At 38.9% G+C, this 25,320-nt stretch overlaps 1 protein-coding gene across 39 annotated transcripts in view; it reads right to left on the minus strand.

Moving 5' to 3' along the window:
• Positions 1-25,320, minus strand: part of Nrcam (neuronal cell adhesion molecule) — a 509,489-nt gene that overhangs the window by 216,177 nt on the left and 267,992 nt on the right. For 37 of the 39 annotated variants that reach the window (XR_009594569.1, XM_060392024.1, XM_060392124.1 and 34 more), the window contains one exon: positions 11,066-11,118. The gene's annotated coding sequence lies outside the window, so the exon portion shown is untranslated. Of the gene's footprint in view, positions 1-11,044; positions 11,119-25,320 lie in introns of all 39 variants that reach the window. The other 2 variants (XM_060391970.1, XM_060391982.1) reach the window with 1 other exon arrangement.

Here is a 25,320-nt window from a genome sequence, read left to right on the forward strand (position 1 = left end):
CTGTCCTTGTCCTTGTTAAATACAAGTTTTTTTATTCATATGACTCTTCATAAAAAAATCATCTTGGCCCAAGTTACTTCCATTCTAGGTCCTTTCATTAATATGTTTTTAAAGATTTATTTATTATTTATACAACATTCTGCCTGCACACCAGGTCTTACTATGAATGGTTGTGAGCCACCATGTGGTTGCTGGGAATTGAACTCAGGACCTTTGGAAGAACAGCCAGTGCTCTTAAACTCTGAGCCATCTCTCCAGCTCACAATAATTTTTTTTTTTAAATTGACCTTTTCTCATTTCTACAACCAGCTCTTCTCTTAGAGATGATTGATGACATCCATTTTCTTCACATGGGGTCCCTGAAAAACCATTTAATTTTCTTAAACGCATAGTTTTTTTTTTTTTAATTTGCTCTGTTTTTTGAGACAGAGTTTTTCTGTATAGCCTTGGTTGTCTGTCCTGGACTCACTTTGTAGACCAGGCTGGCCTTGAACTCATAGAGACCCATCTGCCTTTGCCTCCCGGAGTGCTGGGATTACAGGCATGCACCCCTTAGCTTAGCTAACACATAGTTTTTGAAAAAACACATTAAAAACAAAACATTGCAACACAATTCCATAAATCCCAGAAGGCAGAGATGTCTCAACTAGCATCCCCTTATTCCAACATTTACTCTTAGATTTATATAAATATTTATTTCTGAGTGGGGTTGGTGGTTGTATGTGCTTTCTAATCTATTTTTTTTTTCTGAGCTACATTTGAAACCATTTTTTCTTCCTAAGTTCAAATCCACAACCATAAAGCCTGAACAGTTTCCTGCAACCTAGACATTATCATTCTTTGAACTCTCAGAGTTTTAGCTTCTATCACACACTACTTCGGTGCAACTCTAGGATTTCATTTCATGTAATTGTCCAGTACACACTTGGGTGTGTAAGCAGTGGAACCGTGCACACGTAACTAAGCTATGCAAGCAGCTGAAAGGCAAGTGGCACGTATGGCTGTTTGCACTCTCAAAACCTCTCCTTGTACCTCTGCAGCACATAAGAAGCAAACGACAATGTCTATTAATGAAGATGGCCATGTGGTAGGCATTACACATAGGGTCCATGTGTAAGGATTTTATTTTTATTGGTGAAATGCATACACCTTTACAATAAATTTTGATTTTCTCTTAATAAAATTATTAGAGGGTTGATCTAACTATGTATAATGGTTGTTCCACATTCATTGGTTATTGAACAAGCTATTTGTGAGCAAAACCATTTGATTCCCAGCCGAAGGAAACCAACTTTGTAAAAAGTCTGGGTTTGGTTATTTAGTCTTCCTAGTGAGGGTTATCCTAAGTATTGAATTCCTTTATTGGTAAAAAGCAACGGCACTGTAGTAACTAAAACAGTTGAATAGAATTAACAAGTACATCATAATGTAGTGATTTGAAATATACTCACTCACTGAGCCTGGGGATTGATCCAAGGAAGGAAAATTCTTGCATCCCAAGGTTTGTGCTCAGGAAAATAAAAATGTTTATCAATTTGTCATGAAGTTGTCCTTTGTAGCCAACCATCCAGAGCAAATGAGAAAATTCAGAAAGGAAATTGGGGGAAAGTTTTGCATAGGAGGAACTTCTGGTTGAGGTAGATAGCAACTATGCATTTAAGTTTAACAGCTATTTACAAATCATGAACTAGGTGCTCAGAGTGGGTCAAAGGGCTGGGATATATTTACATTTCCCACAATATAGCAAAATTCTCACATCCTCCAGGATGTGTAACAACTGAATAGTTTATTATTTTGCCAAATGAACTGAAAGCTGCTTTGTATTAATTCATAGTACTAACTGTATTCTTTTGAAAAGAGGAAATGAAATATTACATAATGAAGAAATGTTTTACAGGATACTTGGACTTAGTTTTATTTTTCAGGTCATTGCAATCATTTAAATGTGGTAGTTTTGTCTGGTTATATTTGTCAATTTTATTCTCCATTTTTGCCCCAGTGAACAAAGCTGTTTAGGAAAATACATTTGCTTTTATCTTCTCTGTGCTTTTTGACTAAATAAATAAAAAAAATTAGAAATTTCTTGAAACTCTTTTTCTGTGCTTTTTAAGGCTGGACAGTCTGGTGCTTTTTGTTCTCTCCTTTCATAATATGACCCTGTGGCTGTCCCTTCCCTAAATCAACAGTTCTGTCAGCAGGCCTTTTGTTCTGTACAGTAGCAAAAGCTTGGCAGAAAAACGGATTAATGCTGTTCACTGCCTCTCTTTGTCTAAGCCCATCAGCTCCTGTGGAATTTGAACAAACCAAGAAGATGCATGTCTGATCACAGTGTGAGCACCCTGGGACTCCTATACTGATGTACTCTCTTTTAAACACTTCGCCTAGTGAAGGCTTTCTGAAACTCATGGTTACTTTTATCAGATGTCCTCCAGGTTAACTGTATTGCTATGACTGAAGCATATATTTTTTACACCTTGAGTTTCAGAGATAGGCTAATGTGTCATAGATAGGGCTTTTTTTGCTGTCTTGAAACAACACAGCCAAAGTAAGTTGGGGAAGAAAAAAATTATTTGGCTTATACTTCCATATCTTAATCCATCACTGAAGGAAGTTTGGACAGGAATGCAAACATGTCAGGGACCTGGAGCTACAAGCTAATGCAGAAGCCAGGGCAAGCACTAGTTACTGGTTTGTTCAGCCTGCTTTCTTATAGATGACAGGACCATCATCCCAGGGGTGGCACCACGCACAGTGGGCTGAGCCCTCTCACATTAATCACAAATTAAAAAAATAAAGACATTCCTCCAGGCTTGACCACAGCCCAAACTTATGAAGGCATTTTCTCAATTGGGGTTTCTCAGTTGACTCTAGCTTGTGTCAAGTGGACATAAAATTAAGCAGCACGGCAAGAAAATACCATAGGAACAAGTCAACACTTATTTTCCCTCCCATGTCCTTAAGTATTCTTGTGAGACAGCAAATGAACATGATGCAATATTTTAAAATAGTGAATTTTAAATGAATGTTATCAAATAACACAAGTTGTGTTCTCTATGAACTTCCAAAATAGACATTTATATGGGTTTGCACTGATGTTTCTAAATGGAATAATGTCTCCTCTTAACCTCCAAAGTACCAAATGCCATTCTTCACCATTAATGCCAAGACCTAATGAAGGACACACTGGTGCCTGTTGCTTCTTGATAACGGTTTCAGACAGTAATACTGCACACAAATTCACTCATATACAGGGTACATTTGTATTGCTTTACACAGTGCTACAACAGTCTTTCTGAGTAGCATGGGTGAGTTCCTCTGTTAAAATAACCAGAAAACTGAGCCATTTCTTTGATGCCCTTTTCCTCTTTCATCCATTTTCAGACATGGTGCTTTGATTCTTTTAGCACCTTTGTTAAATGATCGGTAAGTATTTAAAGCAGCAATAACATTCTTATCTCTTAAGGAATGAGACAGAAATGACCAAGTAAAACCATATCCACATTGCCTCACAATGTTTCCAAAATACTCATGTGGATATGGTTTTTCCCAACTAATAGCTTGTAAAAAGATAAATCAGAGTTTGTTTAGTTTACTTGGTCATTTCTTGATTTTTTGCCTATGACTATTTCCAACATTTTTCTCTGCATAAAAAGCTTGAAAAAAATTCAGGGCAGGAATATCCAAAAGGCAGGTAAATGCCACCAGGAGTTTGATGACTGGGAGAGCTCCCTATGATCTTAAAAGTTTACAGATTACATACCAGACCAGAATGAAGAACACACTCATAAGAGGAAAATATTGCAAAAGACAAACATACTAACAAAAATCCCTGCTGGATTTGAGGTTTATGAAAGCGCTGGTGAGATAAAAGCACACAGAAGCCTCATGTGCAAATGAGCCCACATGCGTGAGGCAGCAGCTGGTGAGGAGGCACATTGGATACACCTCAGCTGCAGTGGTGGCTTAAGAAGGCATCCTAGGAACACATTAATCAACACATTCAGGGCATGCATTAATCAACATGGCTATGAAGGCTGGCATGCCCCTTTGTTTAACTGTAGCATGCTAAATAACACAGAGCGCCAATCTGAATGTGAATTTCCACCCTGCTGCAGAAAACAAAACCCTTCTCAACATCGACTCTATGCACCATATCCTACTCTTCTCTCTCAATAGAACACATTCTCTCCTGTGTTTCCAGGAGTTTATGGACTTGCTTGCCACAACAGTCAACCAGAAACAAAGAATCTTTACAGAATGGCTAAGTTTGACAAAAACTGTAGGACCATCTTCTGCAGATATGAAAACTTAAATCCATCCAAGAAATATTTTTTCTTTGCCTTACAAAATTAATGCTGTCACAAAAGATGAAATAAAACAAAATCAAGCAAAGATAAACATAATGAATGGGAGGGGGAAAGCATCTATTTGTGTATGCAGTCAGTTGTGACAGCAGCATACTGTATTACCAGCAGGGACCTAGGCCTGGTCTCATGCTCCACACTGGGCTTCATTTTCCTCCTGGGTAGTTTCTGAGATAACCCTCCTGTCAGGATTCAAAATCCTCCAAAAGCAGCCAGGGATGAAATGTCCAAATGCTGAAAGGGAGGGGCATGATAACACCCTCACAGCATGTAGGCATAAGTGTTTCTGTGCTTCTAGTACACATGGATTTGAACACAGGAGGCTTGAAGCATCCCTGCCAGGTATCTCATATATCACAATTATTAAAGTTCACTGAAAGATGGTTTGTGGTGCAGGAATAAAGGGTACCATTTATTTTTACAACTTGGAACAAAATTTTTTGTATAGGCTAAATTATTTTAATAAATCTTTCATTTGCTGAGAATAAGAGCCACAGGAAGGTGGTTTCCATCAGTATGGTATACTTTTGTGGTCATTATAATCTCTTGCAGGTCACTAAAGTATCCTGCAAAGAATGACAGACTAAGGTAGCCTTAGTTTATCATCTGCTCCAATTTGGGTAACCCCAGAAAACACTTAAAAGCTGTAAGCCAGAAGCTTAGCAGGACAAACAAATCTGATCCATTTGTTGTCCACCATGCGTTCTTGGCAAAGGTCGCTCCATCAGCCGTGTGATGTTCAAAAGCTAAGCTGCTGGACATTTCTGCTACTGGAGACAGTCACGCAATTGTCTCTTCTCAATTTCAAAGCACATTATTTTCCCTACTAAACTACAGTGGGAAGAGAGGCAGGATGGCAGAAGAGAGGCAGAATCATGCAAGTTGCAGGATTCCTCACTGAATACTAACAGTAACTGCTACTGCTACAAAACCATGATTTCATCTTTTTCCTCCTTCTGTTACATTGCATGAGCACGCCCAGCTAGCTCCCAAGACAAATGTTAGTGTCTTGTTTTTTGTTTTGTTTTTGAGACAGGGCTTCTCTGTGTAGTCTTGGCTGTCCCGTACTCGCTTTGTAGACCATGTTGGCCTTGAACTCACAGAGATCACCTGCCTCTGCCTCCCTGAATGCTGGGATTATAGGCGTGTGCCACCATGACCAGCTGTTAATGTCTTTCTTGAGACACTTTCTTTCTTTAGATTTTTTTAATTTTTATTTTTTAATTAAATTTTTATTTTTATATTAATTACAGTTTGTTAACTTTGTATCCCTGCTGTATCCCACTCCCTCTTTCCCTGCCAATCCCAACCTCATCTCCTTCCTGCCCCTTTCCAAGTCCACTGATAGGGGAGGACGTCCTCTCCTTTCATTTGACCCTAGCTTATCAGGTATCTTCAGGCCTGGCTGCAAAGTCCTCCTCTGTGGCCTAGCAGGGCTGCTCCTCCCTCAGGTTGGGGGAGGGGGCAAAGAGCCAGCCATTGAGTTCATGTCAGAAATAGTCCCTGTTCCCCTTACTAGGGTACACACTTGGATACTGAGCTACCATGGGCTACATCAGAACAGGGGTTCTAGTTTATATCCATACATGGTCCTTGGTTGGAGATACAGTCTCATAAAAGACCCCTGTGCCTAGATATATTTGGTCCTTATGGAGCTCCTGTCCTCTCCAGGTCATATTAACTCCCCCTTCTTTCATATGATTCCCTGTACTCTGTCGAAGGTTTGATTATGTCTCAGTATTTGCTTTAATACTCTGCTAAGTAGAGACTTTCAGAGGCCCTCTGCGGTAGGCTCCTGTCCTGTTATTTGTTTTCTCCTACATCCAATGTCCATCCCATTTGTCTTTCTAAGTGAGGGTTGATCATCTTACCCAGGGTCCTCTTTCTTGTTTATTATCTTTAGGTGTACAGATTTCAGTATGTTTATCCTATCTTATAGGTCTAGTACCCTCTTATAAATGAGTATATATAAATGAGTGTCTTTCTCCTTCTAGGATACCTCACTCAGAATATTTTTCTAACCCACCATTTGCCTGCAAATTTCATGATTTCCTTGTTTTAGAGACACTTTCTAAATGTACTTTCTGAGCTTTCAGAAATGGTTACAGGACATATCAGGTAGAAGTAATGGAAGAGCAGTAGAGCAGGTTGTGTAGAGAAAAAAAATGGTTAGTCCCATAATAATCATGAAGACAGGAGGCAGGGGCAGAAGAGATGCAAATAATAAAGGCATCTTAATCACTGATGCCATTCCAGAGGTAAGTCTCAGAAAATATGTTAGAATTCAACCTCCCTATAAAAGTAATGTGCATGAAATTTAATAGAATTCTGTATAACTTCAAGACATGTGGCACTGCTTAGATTTCACAGAGAAATGAACAAAAGAAATATGGGGAGGCAGGTGTGAGGAGAGGAATGATAGAATAGGGCAAGGAGGGGTTTGGGAAATGAATAACTAATGATATTTTAAAAGGCCACATGGAAATTACTATTTATAAGATTCCTAAAAATATTCTTACAAAAAAACTTCGTTGGATGGGGTTAGGAAGATGGCTCAGTGGCCAAGTGCACTTGTCCTTGCAGAGGACTTGGGTCCACATCCCAGAATTCACAAGCAGAAGCAACTGCAATTCCAGTCCCAGGGGACCTGACAGACTCTTCTTACCTCCGGGTCACCAAGCATGCATGTGGCACAGACATGTGTGTGCAAGAAAAACATTAATACACATAAAATAAATGGTAAAACTTTTAAAAAGTTTAACTGGAATTCCCTACATAAGAGATAATCCTCCTCCTAGAAGCCTTAAGTTATCAACTAGAGAGCCCAATGCCAGGTGTGAGATACCTCCCCTCTACTTTTTGCTCAGGATTTTCCCAAGATACTCTAAAACAGCACAAACTGTTGGCATTGCTCTTGGCCACTACAACTTACTATTGACCCTATTGCTGAAGACAGCACACACTTTGGTCACAAGACATGAAAAATTAGTTGGACTGTTCAAGGACCTTCCTTCCCTATGGGTAGCTTTCATTATACTAAAATGTGCTATGTAGCTGCTAGGGAGAAAAATCAGTATTCTTCCCTAGTGTTTCTCTGTGATTTAAAGTAACAATCTGTGTGGCAACAAACACATGGTCACTGGTACAATAGTAGCATAATTGCCATGGGAGTAACCAATAGCCTTCTAATGGTATGTAAGGGCTACTTCACATGAGGAAATACATGCCTGGTACTGTAAATCTGGTGTCAAAATAATAAGAATAAAAATAATAGGAATAAGATTATTTTGCTAAATAAACACTCTCTAAATTCGTATCACTGTATCTATAGAGTAGTGCTCTTAGACCATATGCAGAGAACTGTCTCAGTGCAATGAACATGATTAACTCAGCAACTCACAATTTTTCAAAGGATAGACAGTAAGAGAATATATATATATATATCTTCCTCTTTTTCCCCTAAGACTTAGAGACCACAAGAGGAGAGAAATTATAAGAGCCAGAGGTCAGAGAAAACCAGAGCAAAACTGTGTCTTCTGGACATGAAATGACTGTTATATTCATGAACTCAATAGCAGTTATGGTTGCCTGCTACAGCATCAAGTCAGCCAACATTCCAGCATGGAAGGGAAAGGAGCTCATGAATACCACCCCTATCCAAGAAGGTATTGATAGGTAAAGTATTCTGGAGGCAGCAGACTCAGTTTTGTTTAAAGGTATGGCCTCTGCTAGGTCAACTATGCTCTAGTGGATGGCCTAATGCCCTGGAGCATATGGGAAGCACAAATAAGACTGTGGGTTATTCTTTTAAAAAAGGACACAGTCAGGAGGAGAGGAGGAAGTGAGAGTTGATCTGAGATAAGGGGAGGAGTGATTATGATCAAAATACATTATAAAAATTCTCAAAGAAATAATAAAAAATAATCTATGTATATATGTGTATATAATATGTATTCATTTATTGTAGAAAGTGTCAAGAAAAGATGGGCAATACACAGGATGAAAGAACAGATATTATTCATTGCAGTCATTGGGCTTCCAAGAAATGCTGAGTATGTGGTGAGGCGCTCATCTGAGAGAAGCTCACTGTGACCACCATAGAGGGAGAACGCATATGTCAATGCCTAAAAGATGTTGTCACTTCGCATCTGGATTTTGCCCTCTTTATACATCTGGGTAAAGAGAGAACTTAGCAACCACAAGGAAAGGGTATAATGGTTTTCTACATGACTAAATATCAAGTAAACTTAACTGGTAAAATATAATAAAGAGATTTAGACCCGTCTTGGTTTTTTGTAAATTCTAGGATTCTAAGAGTAACTTATTTACTTATGAGCTTTTCATCTCCAGTCTTTGGAAGCACATTTTCTTCCTGTTTATACTTTATGACTCCTGGCTTTTGACTGGTATCTAATAACATGAGATAAACTTCTCAGCTTTATAAAGATAGTATTAAACTTATGCTTCTGTTTAGGCTTTCCATTAAAATATTTGTTTCTATTTACAAGTCAGCTGAGTTATAAAATCAGATCATCTTGTCAGTTTTAATACCTATTGAGAATATGATCACCATTCTCCTATAATCAATAAATAACTGAGCCTCACAAGTCCAAGTGAAGAAACACTTTTTAAATCATCAACAAACAATTCTAATAGCATGTTTCTTTTTCTTTTTTCAAAGCCTTCTAAGTGTGAATATTCTCTAAGATTCATGGATTCTTCTTCTGATGCAGTAATATAGCGATGGTGGGAACCAATTTAAGAGTGGGATTGCGGGGATGTCCCTGCTCCTCACCCTGGAAGAGTAAAGAAATTCCACCATTTGAGCTTTGCTTTCAAATAAAAGAAAGTGTATCTTCGTGGAACACATTAGGGTAAATGATAAATGTGTTTTATATTCAACATGGGACATGAAGAGACACAAAGAGAAGGACCTGCGAGGTATGTCAGCTTCCCAAACAGTGCACAATTCTGGCATCTTACATCTTTCAGACACCACAACACATTAATAGTTCTGGGAATTTCAACTGAAAACTAAGCTGCTATAATGCCTGCCCTCACAACTTTCTTAGTGTAATGTCAGAGGCAAGGGCTGAATAGCCTGGGGACACTCTGAACACAAGCATGCTTTAGAATTTGGGGACATTTCAGCGTGTCTTTGTGAGGCAAGGGACAAAATTGGGAAGATTCTCAGTGTTCTGTTTTGGCCAGATGAGTCTATTCACAAAGACAAAAATGAGATATTTCATCAGCTCTAACACCCTGCCAAGTGAAAGTTCTCATTTTTCACTTAAAAGGATAGCCAAACAGATCAGCAAGTATGCATTGAAAAAGGTGCAATTCAGCCTTTCACTTCCTTCTCTAGATGACAAGAGATTTTAAAAAGCCAACTATCTTTTTGAATAGCAAGAAAGAGAAAGTACTATATCCTGACAGGAAAACTCCCTTAGAGCCATCTTACAACATCCTGCTAAATAGGAAAGCACTCGGGTTATACCCAATCACTGTGTTCTTCAAGTACAACCTTAAGTGACCCTCAATCTCTTGGCTCACCCTTCCTTCTGGTATATCCCCTGTCACTAGCAACTACAACCTAAAGGTAAGCACGTGTCTTTGCTGTCTTTCTGCCCTTCAGAGCAAACATGCCACAAACTATCTATAAAAGGCAATACTCATTTCTAGGCCACTGATTTGAGGGATTTCTGATGGTATTTTAGAATAGCATAAGAATCTATCATATGAAATCAGTTTCCAGACAACACAATGACAGCAAAATCAGCTGGACACATGAATCATTTCCTCTCAGTTACAAAATGACATCTCACTAGATCAACTCTTCTCAAGAACAATGGACAAAACATGCTGTAAGAATTTTAGTACCTCAAAATCTTGCATGCAATCTTCTTTTCTTAATTAAAATCTATGAGAATTCAGTTGTTTAATAAAACCTATGAAATACAAAACCGGTTATTTGAACAATGGGGCCTTATAATTCCTTAAGAGAGCTCTTGTTAAGATCTAGTTCTCTGAACTAAGTTCCAGATTTCCATTTAAGATATCTTTCTCCAGTGCAGTACTACAATAGATGGCCTGTCAGAAGGCAACACAGGCCCAGCAGGGTCTGTTCTGGTGTTGATAATCCTACATGACACAAATGGAGTAGGATAGGCAGTGGGAAGAGTGGGAAACAAAGAGAAAGGATTTGCCAGACAGAAAATACATTTTGAAGTAATATTTAAACATCCAGGGCTAATCTTTTCATTATTCGGAGATACAAGAAAAACAGGATGCAGTATTTTCAAGGTTTTGATATACGGTCACATCCAGTAGGAATAATTTTCTTATTAATAGCATATTATAATTTTAAACTTTTAGTCCCTTTATGGAATTTTTCTACCAACAGTGCTTTTTTTGTGCTTAATGAAAAATGATTGAGTAAAAGCACAAACACTACTTCCACACAATGAATAGATAGCAAGGCTGGCTTTCTTCTCTGTATATTTAATTTACCCTCTTTGACAAGTAAAATGATAAATGTCTCTGCATTTGTATTTTTCCTTCCTGCCTTTTATCACACCCTCCGATGAAGAGTATCAAACATGATGCTAATGCTGAACAATCACATATTTTATGGTATAATTCCCTTTATAAACTTAAATATTGTAAAACCCAGATCCTACCTTTGAAGTAGGTCTTCTTACCTGAAGAGGTACTTTTTTAAATTCTTCAAGAAGAAGGTTGTCTTAGCATTGCTCTGTGAATTGAACAGTGGGAGAAATGTTAACAAGACATCAGTAACCATCAATCAAAGTAGATGTCAATAGGTTAACAGAGTCTTTAATGGGACACACAATTGCAAAGAGAGCTCTGCAAGGAAGACAAATTATAAATGCATTGGCCAAAACATCTCTCTGTTGGTTTCTATCAAAAGTGACATCAGAGAGGTGACTAGGATGTCTGACTATACATCACATTAATGAATTTTAACTTGAAGAGTCAGCCTGAATCGTGGTTTTAGTTTGGAGACAGAGGATTGTTTGGATAGACAGACAGAAATACAGACAGCCAAGTAGACATATAAATATACATACATACAGACAGGCATACATACATGCAAGATAGACAAAAACATCTTTGGTCATGAGCTTATGACTGGTACTTATCTTTTCTATTTAGGAACATAGGAATTCTTTTGCCAATATTTGTAGGCTCTATTTCTCAGTGAAGATCATCAATAACTGATGAGAACAGCTAAAATTTGAGGAGAAAAAAATGACACCTGCACCAACGCAAAAGCTCAGTCAGAAACAGCCCCTGACTCTGATCTACAACTCTTTTCCTTTGCAAACCTCACCATCTCCTAAGCAAATATTCCATAGAAGAGTAAGCTAGGAAAAGACATCCTAAAAGAGAAGCAGAGAAATACTGAGCACATCACATCTTACCCTTTAGACAAGCAATTCAGTGCCACCCAGGGTTTCCTAAGAGACCATTTGTATCTTTTTGGACTTGGTAGTTTTGAAAACAGAGCGCATACTATCAACCACTGAAAACATCTTTCACAGAAGACAAACAAGTATCAATTCAGCAATGTTGGGACACCATGAAGCTCAAAATTACTCCAGAAATAAAGTAAAAAGGCATGTAGTGAGTTCAATCTCTTCAGTTTATGCATAGGTTTTGAAATTTCATGTCTTAAAAATTAAAGGTGCTTTACCTCCATTACATGTAATGCTATCTTGATTTTCCTAATGCACTATTATCTTATCAGGACAAAACCTTAGTGTTCTGAAAGTCAGTGATTCTTGGAATTTAAAATCAGTTTTAATGTAATAAAGGTTTTCTTTGCTTAACATGTAATTGCTACTTAAAAAAGAAAAACCTGCGCCAATGACTTCAACACTATTCCCCACTTTTTCTTCTAACAGGTTTAGTGGGTTTGGTTTTTTTTAGCATTTATTTTATTTTATTTTTCTTTATTAATTACACTTTACTCACTTTGTATCCCCCCGTGGTTCCCTCCCTCCTCCCGTCCCAATCCCTCCCTTCCTCCACCCTCTGCATGCATGCCCCTCCCCAAGTCCACTGATAGGGGAGGTCTTCTTTTTCTTCCTTCTGATCCTATTCAATTAGGTCTCATCATGAGTGGCTGCCTTGTCTTCTTCTGTGGCCTGGTAATGCTGCTTCCCCCTCAGGGGGAGGTAATTAAAGAGCAGGCCAATCAGTTCATGTCAGAGACAGTCCCTGCTCCTATCACAATGGAACCCACTTGGATACTGAACTGCCATGGGCTACATCTGTGCAGGGGTCTTAGGTTATCTCCATGCATAGTCCTTGGTTGGAATAGCACTCTCAGTAAAGACCCCTGTGCTCAGATTTTTCGGTTCTGTTGCTCTCCTTATGGAGTTCCTGTCCTCTCCAGATCTTACTGTTTCCCACTTCTTTCCTAAGATTCCCTGCACTCTGCCCAAAGGTTGCCCATAAGTCTCAGTATCTACATTGATAGTCTGCAGGGCAGAGCTTTTCAGAGGTCCTCTGTGTCAGGCTCCTGACTTGTAACCTCTTTTCTCCTTCTTCTGATCCCCAGCCTCTTTGCCTTTCTGGATAGGAATTGAGCATTTTAGCGAGAGTCCTCCTTCTTGATTAGTTTCTTTAGGTGTACATATTTTAGTAGGTTTGTCCTATATTATATGTTTCTATGAGTGAGTATATGCCATGTGCATCTTTCTGCTTCTGGGATAGCTCACTCAGGATGATATTTTCCAGATCCCACCATTTACCTGCAAATTTCATGATTTCCTTGTTTTTTTATTGCTTAGTAATATTCCATTGTGTAGATATACCACAATTTGTGCATCCATTCCTCCACTGAGGAGCATCTGGGCTGTTTCCAGCTTCTAGCTATTACAAATCAGGCTGCTACAAACATGGTTGAGCAAATGTCCTTATTGTGTACTTGAGCCTCTTTTGGATATATGCCTAGGAGTGCTATAGCTGGAACTTGATTAAGCGCTATTCCTAGTTGTCGGACAAAGCACCAGATTGCTTTCCAGAGTGGTTGTACAAGTTTACATTCCTCCCAGCAGGGGAGGAGGGTTCCCCTGTCTCCACAACCTCTCCAGCATGTGTTGTCTCTTGAGTTTTTGATCTTAGCCATTCTGATGGGTGTAAGGTGAAATCTTAGGGTCGTTTTGATTTGCATTTCCCTGATGGCTAATGAGGTCGAGCATTTCTTTAAGTGTTTCTCTGCCATTGATATTCCTCTGCAGAGAATTCTCTGTTTAGCTCTGTGCCCCATTTTTTAATTGGATTACTTGATTTTTTGCTGTTTAACTTCTTTAGTTCTTTATATGTACTGGATATTAGCCCTCTGTCAGATATAGGGTTGGTGAAGATTCTTTCCCAATCTATAGGCAGCTGTTTTGTTCTGAGGACAGTATCCTTTGCTTTACAGAAGCTTTTCAGTTTCATGAGGTCCCATTTATTGATTGTTACTCTTAGAGCCTGTGCTGTTGGTGTTCTGTTCAGGAAGTTGTCTCCTATGCCAATGAGTTCAAGGGTATTCCCCACTTTTTCTTCTAAGTGGTTTAGTGTGTCTAGTTTTATGTTGAGGTCTTTGATCCACTTGGACTTTAGTTTTGTGTAGGGTGATAAGTATGGATCTATTTTCATTTTTCTACATGTAGACTTCCAGTTAGACCAGCACCATTTGTTGAATATGCTGTCTTTTTTCCATTGAATGGCTTTTGCATCTTTGTCAAAAATCAGGTGTCCATAAGTGTATGGATTTATGTCAGGGTCTTCTATTCGATTCCACTGATCCACCAGTCTGTTTCTATGCCAGTACCATGCAGTTTTTAGTATTGCTGCTCTATAGTACACCTTGAGATCAGGGATGGAGATACCTGCTGAAGATCTTTTACTGTAGAGAATTGTTTTAGCAATTCTGGGTTTCTTGTTGTTCCATATGAAGGTGAGAATTTTTCTCTCAAGGTCTGTAAAGAATTGTGTTGGTAATTGGATGGGAATTGCATTGAATCTGTAGATTGCTTTTGGTAAGATGGCCATTTTTACTATGTTAATCCTGCCAAGCCATGAGCATGAGAGATCTTTCCATCTTCTCATATCTTCTTCTAATTCTTTCTTCAGAGACTGGAAATTTTTTTCATACAAGTCTTTGACTTGCTTGGTTAGGTTCACACCAAGATACTTTATGTCCTTTGTGGCTATTGTGAAGGGTGTTGTTTCCCTAATTTCTTTCTTGGCCCTTTTGTCCTTTGTATACAGGAAGGAAACTGATTTTTTTTAGTTAATTTTCTATCCAGCCACATTGCTGAAGGTGTTAATCAGCTGTAGGAGTTCCCTGGTAGAGTTTTTGGGGTCACTCAGGTAAACTATCATATCATCTGCAAATAGTGATAATTTAACTTCTTCCTTTCCAATTTGTATCCCCTTGATCTCCTTCAATTGTCTTCTTGCTCTAGCTAGGACTTCAAGAACAATGTTGAAAAGATATGGAGAGAGTGGACAGCCTTGCCTTGTCCCTGATTTCAGTGGGAATGATTTAACTTTCTCTCCATTGAGTTTGATGTTGGCAATAGGCTTGCTGTATATCGCCTTTACTATGTTCAGGTATGTGCCTTGTATCCCTGATCTCTCCAATACTTTAAACATGAATGGATGTTGGATTTTGTGAAATGCCTTTTCAGCATCTAAGGAGATGATCATGTGGTTTTTCTCTTTCAGTTTGTTTATGTGGTGGATCACATTGATGGATTTCCGTATGTTGAACCACCCCTGCATGCCTGGGATGAAGCCTACTTGGTCATAGTGGATGATGTCTTTGATGTGTTCTTGGATTCCATTTGCAAATATTTTGTTATTTTTGCATCAATGTTCATGAGGGAGATTGGTCTAAAATTCTCTTTCTTTGTTGGGTCTTTGTGAGGTTTAGGTACCAAGGTGATTGTGGCTTCATAGAATGAGTTTGTTAGTGTTCCTTCTGTTTCTATCTTGTGGAATAGTTTGAAGAGTATTGGTGTTAGTTCTTCTTTGAAGATCTGGTAGAATTCAGCACTGAAACCATCTGGCTTTTTTTGCATGGTAGACTTTTGATGACAGCTTCTATTTCCTTAGGGGATATAGGACTATTTAATTGGTTTACCTGGTCTTGATTCAGCTTTGGCATGTACAATCAGTCAAGAAAATTGTCCTTTTCATTTAGATTTTCAAATTTTGTGGCATATAGACTTTGAAAGTAAGACCTAATTATTGTTTGGATTTCTTCAGTGTCTGTGGTTATGTCCCCCTTTTTGTTTCTGATTTTGTTGATTTGGATAGTTTCTTTCTGCCTTTTAGTTAATTTGGCTAAGGGTTTGTCTATCTTGTTGATTTTCTCAAAGAACCAGCTCTTGGTTTCATTGATTCTTTGAATTGTTTTATTTGTTTCTAATTTATTGATTTCAGCCCTGAGTTTGATTATTTCCAGCCATCTACTCCTTTTTGGTGTGTCTGCTTCTTTTTTTCTAGGGCTTCTAAGTGAGCCATTATGTTGCTTGCATGAGAAGTTTCGAATTTCTTTTTGAAGGCACTTAGTGCTATGAACTTTCCTCTTAGCACTGCTTTCATTGTGTCCCATAAGTTTGGGTATGTTGTGCCTTCATTTTCATTGAATTCTAGGAAGGCTTTAATTTCTTTCTTTATTTCTTCTCTGACCCAGCTGTCATTTAGAAGCAAGTTGTTCAGTTTCCATGTGTGTGTAGGCCTTTTGCTATTTTTGTCATTAAGGTCCAGTTTTAGTCCATTTTGGAGAAGGTTCCATGAGGTGCTGAGAAGAAGGTAAATTCTTTTGAGTTTGGGTGAAAGGTTCTGTAGATGTTTGTGAGGTCCATTTGATTCATGACCTCTGTCAGAGTTATTGTTTCTTTGTTTAATTTCTGTTTTGTTGACCTGGTCTTTGTTGAGAATGGGGTGTTGAAGTCTCCCACTATTAATGTGGGGGGGGTCTATGTGTAGTTTAAGTTTTATTAAAGTTTCTTTTACCAATGTGGGTGCCCTTGCATTTGGGGCATAGATGTTCAGGATTGTGATATCTTCCTGGTGGAATTTTCCCTTGATGAGTATGAAGTGTCCTTCTCTCTCTTTTGATTGATTTTGTTGAAAATCTACTTTATTAGATATTAGGATGGCTACTCCTGCTTGCTTCTTGGGTCCATTTGCTTGGAAAACTGTCTTCCAGCCCTTTACTCTCAGGCAATGTCTATCTTTGTGATTTAAGTGTGTTTCTTGTGTGCAACAGATTGTTGGGTCTTGTTTATGCATCCATTCTGTTAGTCTGTGTCTTTTTATTGGAGAATTGAGTCCATTGATGTTGAGGGAAATTAATGACCAGTGGCTGTTAGATCGTTTGATATTGATGTTGGCCATGGTAGTGTGTTTGCATGTTTGGCTACTTTTGTTTTGCTGTAGTGAGGTTATTTATTTCCTATGATTTCTCAAAAGTAGTTAGTTTTCTTGGCTTGTATTTTTCCTTCTAGTATCTTCTGTAATGCTAGATTTGTGTGTAGGTATTGTTGAAATTTGTTTTTGTCATTGAATATCTTGTTTTCTCCTTCTATGAGGACTGAGAGTTTTGCTGGGTACCCTAGGCTGACATTTGTGTTCTCTTAGGGTCTGAATGGTATCTGTCCAGGCTCTTCTGGCTTTCATAGTTTCTGTTAAGAAGTCAGGTGTGATTCTGATGGGTTTGCCATTATACGTTACTTGGCCTTTTTCCCTTGCAGCTTTTAGTATTTTTTCTTTGTTCTGTATACTTACTGTTTTGATTATTATGTGATGGGAGGATTTTCTTTTCTGGTGTAATTTATTAGTTGTTCTGTAGGCCTCTTGTATTCTTATAGGCTTCTCCTTGAAGTTGGGGAAATTTTCTTCAATGATTTTGTTGAAAATATTTTCTGGGCCTTGGAGAAGGGAATCTTTTTCCTCTATTCCCATTATTCTTAGGTTTTGTGTTTTTATGTTGTCTTGGATTTCTTGGATGGTTTGTGTCATGAAATTTTTAGATTTATTATTTTCTTTGACGGATACATCAATTTCTTCCATTGTATCTTCCACACCTGAGATCCTTTCTTCCATCTCTTGTGGTCTGTTGGTTATGCTTACCTCTGTAGTTCCTGTTTTCTTTCCTAGGTTCTCCCTCTCCGTGATTTCCTCCGTTTGTGTTTTCTTTAATTCTTCCAATTCTATCTTCAAATCTTGAACCGTTTTCTTGACTTCCTTCACCTGTCTGACTGTATTTTTCTGTTTTTCCTTCAATTCCTTCAGCTGTTTGTTTGAACGTTCCTCTGTTTCTTTTATTTCTTTCAGTGACACAGACTGTTTGGCTGCATCTTCCTGTATTTCTTTACGGATGACCATAATCTGTTTTATTATATCTTCCCCTAATTCTTTATGCATTTTATTTACTTCCTCCATTAACCTCTTCATTAGCATAGATGTAAGGTCATCTTCTTGAATTTCACTTATGTTAGGGTGTCCAGGGCTACTTGCCCCTCAATAACTGGGTTTTGGGGATGCCATGTTGTTTTGCCTTTTGTTGGTTGTGCTTTTTCGCTGGCCTCTACCCATCTCTCTGTCTCAGGTGTTGTCTGTTAATTTCTGGTGCCTGCTGAGTCCTGGCGCGGGGAGAATCCACTTGGCGGGGTTCTAAAGTTCTCCTCTGCTTTTGGGGTATGGTCAATTGAATAGTGGTGCTTCTCAGGAATTGTCACAGTTCACTTCAAGTGTATGGACCTGTATGGTAACTGTGGTATTCAGGAAGGCTCTCCTCTCATCAGGAGAGGTCCTGGTGATGGCTGTCTTGCTGCTGGGTTTCTTGCTCTGAATTTAGTGAGCAGCAGCTGTTCCTCTTAAGATGTAATTTTTGGGTGCAGCCCTCTTGAAGGAGCAGGGATTCCCACAATTTTGTCAGTCTAGCTAGGGATAATTGGTTGATCCTTGGCACAGTATCTGAGGGCTGCTGTAATGGCTCTCTGGCTTTTGTAGGTCTGAGGATGCAGCTGTGTGTCCCAGTGCCCAATCGGTACTCAATAATGGTGGGTGAGCACAGCGCTCCTGCCTGCAGTAGAAGGCTAGAGCCTAGAGTCTGCGTGAATCCAGAAAGTCTTTTGGTGCTAGGTGTCCTGAGCGTTAGACCTGATGATCCCCCCACTGTGGGGTTTCCTCCTGCCAGGGACACCCAGTCTTTGCTTTGGAGACCACCGTTCTGTCTGGGATGGCAAGTAGAACCCGCAGGCACAGACGCGTATGCCTTTCTGGCCTTTGGGAGCCTGGGCATGCCTAAACAGGGTAATTTTTCCCAAGACCTTTTTGGGGTGGTGGTATCAGCTGAGTGCTCTGAGATCAGACCAGCCGTTTCCCTCCCTGTGGGTTTGCACCCGATAGTGAAACTCAGTCTCTGGTGCCCTGGGGCCCACAGTTCTATCTGAGGCAGCGACTCTGTGCCAGTGCCTGGGTCCCCAGCTCTGGCTCTGGGCTGGCTCCTGGGGTGCCCGTGGAACCCGAGTCTTTTCCAGGAGATGTCTGGCTGACCTAAGGTCGGTTCCAATCGTTTCCTGCACTGTGGTGTTATCTCTTGACTGGAAATTGCAGTCTCTGATGTTGTGGTGCGCACAGTTCAGTCTGGGACAGTGACCAGAGCACGCTGGCATGTGGCTCTGGGCTGGCGACCAAGCGCCTGGCAGAACCGGGATCTTTTCTGCGGGTTAGCCGGGTGAGTTAAAAGCTGATTGAATCCCCCACCGTGGGGTATCCTCTCACCTGGGAAACACAATCACTTGTGTTTTATGGCTGGGAGTTCTGATTGCTGGTCACTGTGTGGATCCTGCTGTGCTGCTGATCAGAATGAGAGTCCTCTCGGCGCTGCCATCTTGCCCCCTCCTGTGGGTTTGGTTTTATGTTGAGGTCTTTGATCCACTTGGACTTTAGTTTTGTGCAGGGTGGTAAATATGGATCTACTTGCATTTTTCTGCATGTAGACATGTAGAGGCCAGCACTATTTGCTGAACATGCTATCTTTTTTCCATTGTATGATTTTGGCTTCTTTGTCAAAAATCAAGTATCCATCGGGCTGTTTCTATGCCAATATCAGGTACTTTTAACTACTATTGCTCTGTAGTACAGGTTGAGATCAGCGATGGAGATACCTCCAGACGATCTTTTGTTGTACAGGATCATTTTGGCAATTCTGGGATTTCTGTTTTTCCATTTGAAGTTGAGAATTGTTCTTTCAAGGTGTATAAAGAATTGTGTTGGTATTTTGATGGGAATTGCATTGAATCTGTAGATTGCTTTTGGCAGGGTGGCCATTTTCACTATGTTAATTCTACTAATCCATGAGCACTGGAGATCTTTTCATCTTCTGATATGTTCTTCAATTTCTTTCTTCAAAGACTTGAAATTTTTTTCATACAAGTTTTAAAGTTGCTTGGTTAGAGTCACACCAAGATACTTTATATTATTTCTAGCTTTTGGGAAGGATGTAGTTTCCCATTAGTCTTTTGTATACAGGAGGGCTACTGATTTTTTTGAGTTAATTTTTTATCCAGCCAATTTGCTAAACGTGTTTATCAGCTGAAGGAGTTTTGTGGTAGAATTTTGAGGGTCACTAATGCTTTTATTATCCATCTTTAAGGTTCTAGTCAGTGGTTCCTCTGTGGCAAGCCATCTTACAGCTTTCTTGTAGAATATGCCTTTATCTGAAAGTTCATGATATCTTATAATACTATATGCAATGAAAGACATATCAATAAAATTAATGTTTTTTTGTTTTTCTTTTTGAGATGTCCTATTGAACATCTAATAAGATGTTACTGTGGCCTAGGCTCCATCTATATAATAAGTTATGCATCAACTCAGTGCAGGCCTATAATTCTAGTATTTGGGATGTTGAAGTAGGAGTTGTCAAAGAGTAGCAAAACAAAACAGAATTAGAGGCAGTCAATTGAAAAAGGTAAACTAAGTCAAAAGCTCTAGGAATGCTTCATATGAGTCTACTCTGTGGCTTCCAGGGGGAAGGACACAGCCCTGAGCGGGAGTGTGCCATGGCACTCGCACATCCATGAACTAGGATTCAAAGCCTCTGCCTTTCCCCATGCCTGGGTTGAGTCTCTATAGCTCCCATCACAGTCTTTCTTAGCTTTCCAGCAAGTGTTCTTTGCAAAAATCATTTCATAAAAGTATGAAAATGGTACAGTAGAGGGTAGGAAAAATGCCTTTGCATACAATTTTAGGTGAATTGAGAAAAGAATAAGATACTTTTGATAACATGGCATGTGTTATTTAAATATAATCCAGTCAAGGCAAGATGCTCTGACAAAAGCACATATTCAGTGTGGTTTCAAGGTAGTGTTTGAAAATTATTTCATCCTCCTGCTGTGTATTACTAACAAAGGACTATCACATCTTAAGCCTTCTTTGGCAATTTCAAGCCCCAAGCAGATGACCACCAAAGTAGTACATGTTAATTTTATGACATTGCCAATAATTATGCCAAACATTCCTAGGAAGTGAATTTTTTGTTACAGTCATTTTTCTTGCAGTTTCAAGTGCACACATGGCCTTCACCACTTGGAAACATATTTAGGTCAAAAGGACAGGGTAACTGATCATTGCTATGGACTGTTTTACCAATAAGCAAGTAATAATTTTATTTTTCAAAAATGTGATTGACTTACTGTATTAAAAAAAAAAAAACCTAATCTTAAATCAAGTGGTCAAGAAGAAATTTGGTGCATTTCAGAGAAGATGAATGACATCTAGGTAAAAATCAAATGCAAAGGCCACCATACACATAATAAACCAATTATACAGTAAAAGAGAGTCAATGATATTTAGAAAAAATTGCAATAATTCCGAAAAAGCAAATATCTAGAGTAGCCATTTTGCCTTAAAGAGGACTGTTTTTTATGAACACATTTTTTTTTATTTTTTACTTTATTTCTTTTTTAAAATGAGAATTCATGGTATTCAATGTAAGTAGCATTTATTATCGTATACACTCAGGTAAGAATGTATATATGCAAGTGTGGACACTCATGATCTCATCTGTCTCATAGTTTATGGTGTAATTATGAAGACATTTATAGATCATTTAGAGATGAGTTCTAAAAGCTGGTCTCCTACTGACAGGGCATCGAAAGATTGAACATTTGGCTCCTCACACCAATTATATTTTTCAGTTGAGACACTAAATTTATATTTATAACCTTCTAGAAAAATAAGTGCTTCTCAGAACATCAACTCTGAAATTTTTTACATGTAACATTTTATATGTGTGTGTATGTATGGACCCATATGATGTATATATGTGAAATAAACTTGCTCTTCTTAAAGATTTTTTTAGCTTTACTTATTTTATTTTATGTGTGAGTGTTTTACCTGAATGAATACATACCAAGTATGTGGCTGGTGGCTATGGAGGTCAGAAGAGGGAATTGCATCCCCAGGAACTGGAGTTATGGATGGTTGTGAACCACCATGTTGGTATTAGGAATCAAATCCATGTACTCTGCAAGGGCAACAAGTGTTCCTAACACTGAGACATCTCTCCAACCCCCATTTTGCTTTTTTATGCCTACAAAATGATAGTAACTTACAATTTTTAAAATGTCTTTGGCTTTGCCAAAGGTTTAGTACATAATATTAGAGTAATCCCTAAAGTTTCTTTTAAAATTTCCTGCTTTGACATTTCAGATTGAACTTGGGGCTGATTCACACATATTAACTGGGGAGAAAAAGATAAACATTTCCATTAAAATAGACATTTATTTGATGCTTCTCCAGCATATGTCCGCCATGCAATACCCAAGACAGAAAGTCAAACTGATTTTGAAGTCTAGTTCTCTCCTTTTTCACCACCAATGAAAACACATTTCAAGCAGCAGATAGTATGGACTAAATCACAAGTTTTCTCAAATAATACCACAACTATATGTCTCTAAGAGGTTCCTTCTTTAACAATAACCCAGCTTAACTGGGGCTCTGGAGTTACTGGGCCCTGACTTCTGCGTCAAGTTTACCATCAAGTTCATTTTACTCTTGCAAGATTAGTAAATAAATTTATTGGGATTTAGGGGTATGTACATGACTTTTGACACATAAGAATGGGCCAGAGGTGGTAGTGCACACTTATAACCCCAGCTACTCAGCAGCCTAACGAAATAGGACTATGATATCAAGCCAACCCTGGAAAAGTTAGTGAGACTTGATCTCAAAATAGAAATAGAGAGTCTAGGGAGGCTGGGGAGAGAGAACAGCAGTAGAACTGTGTACTATACAAGCAAGAGGAACTGGAATGAATATGCAGAACCAATGCAAAGGCTGGGGATCTACCATGCAAAAGATAAGACAGTTCCCCTTTAATTCTAGTCTCAGAAGGCAGAGAGGAAACCCCAGAACAAGCTAGAAGTGACATTATCCACATTAGAAAAGCTTTAAGTTTGATTCAAAGACCCAGCCTCAAAAAAGAATATGGTGCAGAGTCATTGAAGAAGAGTCTTAACTATATGGCATTTCCCCAATCAGGGATTTGTCATAATGTGCAGTTCTGCTTTACCTATAAAGCCAGCACATGATGAATTACAATAAAACTTTAAGTTAAATTCACTCCTCATTGATCCTGTGTCTAAGTCTATAATTCAAAGAATCTGACTTTTAAAAAAATTGGTGTATTCAGAACAGCAATACAACAAAGATTTAAGCACTCATAAAAGTGCTAATAGAAACAAAGTAACTTTATTTTGCCCAGGAAAGAAAAAGCCTAAAGGAAACTAGTTAAATATCCTTGAACATATGAAGGCTCTAAAGATTTTATATGGCATAATAGTGAGGAATGATTTTTAGAGTTCACTAAATACTCAGCAATAAAGAGAGAGAGGTTTATGTGTCCATGTCTGAGGAAATGGGGACGACTGAATGTAGCCTTGGAGAGACATAAAGGGACCTGGAATATCACTTGTCAATAAGCATCCACAGATGGGTCTAGTACCAGGGACCATGTGTACACTGGAAAAATGTCTTTAGGACTCAATAGTATACATGGTACTTCATGAGTTTTCAATTTTTCTTCCTAGAAGTAAGTGAAATTAGGGAAGCTTCTCATCCAAAGGAGAAAAAGCGCACTCTGACAAACAACTTGTGTCTGGAAACTAGAAGCAGGCTGTTGCTAAAATTCCTTCCTATGGAGAGATGTAAGCAACATCTATCCCTCCTCCTAAGGTTCCAAGACAAATTTAGGTACAATTCACCAAAGTTGACCCTGGAGAACCAACTCTACTGTAATAGGGCTTAATTAAAGAGCATAAGTGAGAGGTTACTTACTGGAGTGTGTGTGATACCCCTCTACACAAACAATCAAAGCCACACCAGAAAGGCATTGTCCAGCAGGATGATGTTTTTTCATGATGCCACAGATGAAAAAGGTCTCTATCCTACCTCGGTCTATACCACTCTAGTCCTTCCCTGAGGCCGTGTGTAATTAAGATGGTATACCACACCGGTGGAACACAACTGGTAGTAGAAAGTGGCTGGATATGCAAGTGAAAATCCTGTGACCCTTTGCATCCTTCATGAGTGGATGTAAAATTTCAACAAGCCCAGACACACCTGAATTGCCAGAGATAACAGCTCAGAGAACACTTCTGTATAACATAGGCCATTGGTATGGTGGGATGCATTTGATGGGAGGATAGAAGAATACATGTGAAATGAAAAATAGAGAGGGGAGGAGTACTTGAAGCAGATGGGTTCATGAAGATAGTGGAATGATGGACTAGAAAAATAAGAACCCAGGGGAAGGCCTCACCAAAGTGAAATAGGCCTAAGGAAGCTGTTTGGGAAATGATCTTGCAAACCAAGTAAAAAATGTAAAATACAAGGGGATAGTAGAACATAATGTGATATGAAATAACAGTGAGAGAATACTAAGAGCTAGAAGTTTAAGTGGAAATGGGAACAGGGAGGAAAGACAGAGACTTTGGAGGGGATTAACCAAAACTAATGAGGTTTAAAAACCATTTTGAAATTCCTCTTCTCCCCTTATGCCCCTCTGCTAGTCCACTGATAGGGGAGGTCCTCCTCCCCTTCTATTTGACCCTAGCCTATCAGATCTCATCAGGCCTGATTGCATTGTCTTCCTTGGTTTGTAAGTTAAATTAACAATGAATTTTTTTCTATTTTCTCTATTAAAAATAGATTCTTTTCTCCTACAATATATCCTGATTACAGTTTCTCCTTCCTCTATTCCTCTCAGTTCCTCCCTATCTCCCTTCTCATCAAATCCATTCCCTTTCTGTCTCTCAGTAGGAAATAACAGGCTTTTAAGAGACAACAACCAAACATAACATAATAAGAAATATTTTGAAAGAGTTTGAACAGAAGTACCCACATCAGTGAATAATGATGCTGCCAGAAGATATGTTATTAAAATTAAAGTCTCAGTTCTGGGAGCAGGTGAATGAAGCCCTGGAGGCACCCAAAACAATACAGGGTATTGCCATTGTTTTAGGATCCCCACCACAGCAAGATGGTAAGACTCTATTTCTGAAGGTAACCTACGCTTCATTTGCAGGACAGTAAAATCAATTTGAACTGACCAGGAAACTCTCTCTCCCTGCTGGCTAGCTTTCATAGTGCTTGAAGTCACTATGTAGACTGTTGGGGGAAAAAAACAAATCATTGGTCTTATCCAGCACTAGACCCTGTTTCAATACTGACATGTCAGGCAAGATGTACCTTCTGGGGTAAGAATGGTTAAGGGCATAACCAACTGTTCTCTTGATTGGGTTTGAGGTCGACTCTATAGAGGGGTAATAAATGCCTAATACTATGAAATTGAAACCCATGGCTAGGGAAGACATAAACCCTAGCCTCTTATTGCAGTGGGTAATGGTTAGTGGTG

The sequence above is a fragment of the Meriones unguiculatus genome, chromosome 1 (genome assembly GCF_030254825.1).
Source record: "Meriones unguiculatus strain TT.TT164.6M chromosome 1, Bangor_MerUng_6.1, whole genome shotgun sequence".
Taxonomy (NCBI): domain Eukaryota; kingdom Metazoa; phylum Chordata; class Mammalia; order Rodentia; family Muridae; genus Meriones; species Meriones unguiculatus.